Source organism: Triticum dicoccoides, chromosome 3B, assembly GCF_002162155.2.
Source record: "Triticum dicoccoides isolate Atlit2015 ecotype Zavitan chromosome 3B, WEW_v2.0, whole genome shotgun sequence".
Taxonomy (NCBI): domain Eukaryota; kingdom Viridiplantae; phylum Streptophyta; class Magnoliopsida; order Poales; family Poaceae; genus Triticum; species Triticum dicoccoides.
Genome location: NC_041385.1, coordinates 620,938,185 through 620,943,306, shown reverse-complemented (window position 1 = coordinate 620,943,306; position 5,122 = coordinate 620,938,185).

Here is a 5,122-nt window from a genome sequence, read left to right as displayed (position 1 = left end):
GCCCCTAGGTGCGCCGCCGCCCCCGCGCCCCCGCGCTGCCCACCACTATAGCTCTGCCATCGCCAACGCCTCCGCGACCTCGCCATCACTGATAGCCTCCCCGCGTCGGCCCCTGCCTTGCACCGCCTCTACCTCAGTCCGGGCACGGGGTGCAGTACGACGACCGCCGCTGACCCGCGAAGCACGTGACCGCTGGCCTCCCCAAGACCAACCGAGGCGCCTAGAAGCCATCCCTTCGACGCCCTTTGACGCCGCCGACCTCGAGCCATCCCTTCGACGCCGCCGCCGCCGCCGACCCTGACCCCTCTGGCGACCGGCCGCGCCCGCCCAGGTACCTCTCCTCCTTCCTCCTTCCTCCCTCTCCACTCTTCCTCCCCATTCCCTTCCTCCCTCCCCTCGACCGTGGTATAGGTCGTCGGCGTACTGCGCCGACGTGTAGCTGAATGTTGTAGTTTAAGTCAGTTTCCCCTCTCTACAACTTTGTCTGCCTCCAGAAAATTGAAAACCAAACACAAAATTCAGTGAAGGGCAGCAAAAACTCTGATGAAGGGCAACAAAAACTTTGCATTCAATTAAAATTCAGTCATAGGAAAACAAAGTTATCGACAAAGTGCTTTTCTGTTTAACATGTAGCTCTGACACCTCATTTGACCATGGCTTACCCAAACTTTGTTCAATCAGTGTAAACCTTGAGCTTTTTCCATTTAAATTTTGATGGAAATAAGCTTGACATTACGAATGTCAAAATTTCAACATTTTGATGGAGTACAATTGTTACAGTACAATCAGAATTGTGTATGATTGTGCCTAAAGTAGATAATCTAAAGATACAGACAAAATAATTAGGGGAGCAAGTGTGAATCTCTGACAGCAATACAAACTAAGATTCAATTAAGACTAATTAACTGTATTTGATGTCACTATATTCTCTGAATAACTTCAGTTATGATCTGTACTGGAAAACTTCAGTTAACACTCATTTTTCAGTTAACTCCTTATAGTTCAGATCATATTTTGATTGTCACTAGTAGTGGACTTTTAAGGCTTTTTTAGAGGCAATACTAGTGGATTTTAGGCTTTTTTACAGGCAATAATAGTGGAATTTTAGGCTTTTTTGGAGGAGTGTGTTTCATGCTGGCCTAAAGTGATAAATTAGTCAGAGGATTGTGCCAAAGTTATCCATTGTATCTATTTGCTTGTCCTTCAAATAGGGGCAATACTGTTACAGAAAAATTACTTGCAAGCATATTGTGATTTACATGCAAGCATATTGTGCCTTAGTTACAGAAAAACTACGTGCAAGCATATTGTAACTATTTTCACTCTGCCCTGAAGGTTTTTGACTACAGAATCTGTGGTGACCCACACTCTGTTGGTTCACACTCATTGAGTTCGCTCGTGAAGGTATTATATGTTCACATGGTACATTAATGTTATTAGCAGTTAATTGATGGTTTGATACATGATACATTCCATGCACAGGATGCTAGAGCTGCACTTAACTTGCTAAAATCATCCCCTTGTTCTTACTAGTTAGAGAAATTCATTGCTTGTCCTATGTTTTCTGTCAGGGTATTGTTCAGGAAGCTTTCTTAAGTTTGTGTCCTTTAATTTGTAAATCTGCAGTTCTAGCCACATTTAGGATAAGTTGTTGTATATACTGTCATAAAGTTCACCAAGAACAGGGCATCAATAGTGCTACTCTATTATCTAGTTGGGGAGGGACAAATGGATAGGGCATCACTGTAGATGTACTGCACAACTAACTATTGGTCCTAGGATTAACACTCCTCATATGAGTGAGAGGATTTTTTTAAAATGGCTTCTTGCAGTTTTGAAAATTTAGTTTATTCGGTTACTGAAAATTCAGTTATTTCAGTTAGGCACACAAATTTCAGAACTTTTGTGTGCCCTAGTACATGGTGTTTGTAGAAAACCAGGAGTGTCAATGTGACTAGAATTCACTTGTTCTTATATGGGTGAAACATCACTTGTTTTTAGGCTAGTGCAGGGTGTTGCTTTATTCTATCATCATTTGTAACTATGTCACAAATAAATTGTTCCTTCTTCTGTATTTGACAAGTAATGACTGTTGATAAGCTGAGGCATGGATTAAGCTGTTTCTTTGCTGTAACATACTGTATATCACTCCACAATGAAATACAGTACATATTGATGTGCTTTGTAAAACTTGTTCATGTACTGAACTACTAATGCCTTGTGATGCTCTGAATTACTTGTGATGCCTCTGAATTACTTTTGATCACTTTGAGAAAGACTTGTAAAGATGGTGATCATCTTTTACAGAAAACAAATTCTGTAAACATGTCAGTAACTTTGCTAGTTTGTTGGGTTTGCTGGAATGTCGATTAACTTCCGTTCCGGCAAATTTGGGTAGTCCATATGTCCTATTTTCAGCAAAGGTCGTGCTGAAATTTTCCGTGAATTTTAGCATGACTTTGCTAAAAATAGGACATATGGGGTACTTGTGACTAATGCATGGGCAGGGGTCTTAGTACTTAATTAAGTAGGATCAACTGCCCCTTTATTCTTGCCGCATTAAACCATAGGTGGCAATAGAGCCAAGTGATTAGGCCCAACTTAGAATTCTCCTTCCCATCTTAGCTTTTAGGGTGCCTCGGCGTCGACAAACCCTAAATTATAAAACCTTGGCTTTTAGGGTGCCTCGGTGTCGATAAGAACCTAAATGATGAAAGCTTAGGCTTTTAGGGTGCCTCGGCGTCGACAAACCCTAAATGATAAAAACTTAGCTTTTAGGATGCCTCGGTGTCGACAAACCCTAAATGATGAGACCATGATCTTGTTCCTTGACAATAACCAACTTTTTGAACAAACTTTTTTCCTATTTAGAGCGAAACATGGCCCACAACGATGAGGCCAGCGGTTCGGGCGGCAAGCAATACTGGGAGCTGTCCCAGGAGATGGAGGAAGAACCTCACCGCTATGAGGACGTCGCGGAAGACACCGATCCTGACTACACAACCCCTAGTGGCGCGGGGATGACACCACTGATGGTGCCGCCGAGGATGCCACCACAGATGATGGCGGCGCACGCACAGATGGCAGCCAACCGAAGAGGCAACGAAAGGACCGGCGCTCGAACGAGCTCGGCAACATCAAGGAGGAATTTACTGAAGTGAACTCCGACGGACATCCAACGGCGCCCAAAGAATTAGTCAAGGGGTACTCGGTTCAGCTCGGGCATAAGGACTGAGGGAATTTGTGCAGCCCCCCCTTCACGAAGCTGCATGAACGATACAAGTTCCCCGCTGACTTTGCAAACACACGCCTCTCAGGGAATAAAGTGAACAGTGCCGCCCTCACGAGGATGAGCACGGCCCTGTCTACTTGGAGAAGCACGGTGAAGGCAATGATTCAAAAAGGTGATAGTTATGAGAAAATCAAGGCGAAAAATCCTTCGATCAGCGAAGATGACTACAAGGAGTTCAAGATCAAGTGCGAGAGCAGCACAACCTCCGAATCAAGTCATTGGGGGAAAGAAATGCGGCAGTTGAACTTAGGGGTCCACCAACTCGGTCCCGGCGGTTACAGAGTGGCGGAGCCCATATGGGACAAGGAGGGAGCGTGCCGAGCAAGGCCTACCGCCCCGCTTCGAGAAATACCGTGACAAGCAGACCAGTAACTTTGTCAGGGCCCGGTACAAGGAGGACCCGGTAACAAAGGGGCTTACCACGGATCCGAAGACCAGGGCGCTTGATCTTATTCTGGTAAGGAATACACCCCCGCGTAATTAGCTCCATATGGTTGCATTCTAATTAATCCCCAATATTTCTAAATGCTCCACGTCCCTTCCGCAGGACACTAAAAGCAGTAGCGCGGGGTCGTCTCAGAGCTCCCCTTTCGACACCCCTTTAAATAGGGCGTTGAACGTAATGAAAAACAAGGATAAGCTCAGTAAGCCGTCGTCAGCTGGTCATGTGGCCGACAAAGGCTTGTCCACAAAATGGTCGTCATACTATACCGCTGGTGGGCGAAAGGAGAAAAAGACAAGCTCAGAAAGCCAGTCGTGCGAGGTTGAAGCACTCAAGGCACAAGTGGCGTGGATTCCGGAGATTGTCCAAGAGCAAGTGCAACAACAACTGGGAACGACGCTCACCGCCATGGTGCCTACCTTGATTAAGGGGCTGACGACGTGGATTGCGGGCGGCCAACAGGGGCCACCCCCGGTTCCCAGCTTCACGGCCAGCAACTCGCAGAACGCGCAGGCGGCACCATTGGTGTCTCCAGCGGAGGCGGTATTCGTGTCTCCGGCGCCGGCACGGGCACTGGATCTTAATGCACCCGGGTGTACGCCGGCCGGCACCTCGCCAGCAAGCGGCCCCTCCATCAGTTGCACGCCTGCCGTTGGCGGTGCCTCGACATTAGCCGAGCTCGACGGCATCACGGTAACTAAGCCTCTCAGCCAATGACTTCATATCCTTGCCTTTGACTAGGCATCCCTGACGCCCTACATGTTTTCGCAGGGCGCCACCGACGTTCCTTGCACTCTCCTGCACTTCGTGGGCGGCGAGTTGGTCGATGTCGCCAAGGGCAGAATCGTTCAACCGGGCAACCCCGTGTTCCACGGTAATCCGATCCCACCCACCGTGTATCACTACAAAAAAAAGACACATCCGTGACATTTTGGGCCGAACGAATTTCTTTTCTGTCATACATATGACACTTCTATGATGATAATTGTGACAAAACCTGGTATCATCATAGATGGGGTGGGCTCCTAGTTCTATGACAAAAAATCATGACAGAAAATGGGCTTTTCATCCTGGGCGGTCCGGAGACGCAGCTGCAAGACATTCTTTCGGCCGCCCATGACGGAAAAAACAGTTGTAGAAGCGAGGGGGAGGAAAATTTCAGGGAGTTGCCGGTTACGGTGGGAGAGCGATGCGCGTTTCTCTCGTACTAGTACGCGCGTGTGTGCAAGGCGTTGGCTCTAACTGAACCCGAGCGATTGCACTGTAGGCTATGCGCTACTGAACCCGAGCGATCGATCGATGGGATCGATGGCTGTTAACTGAACCCGATGGAGCGATTCCTTCACTACTGCTGCTAATTGAAGCCGATCGATGATGCCTCTGGGATG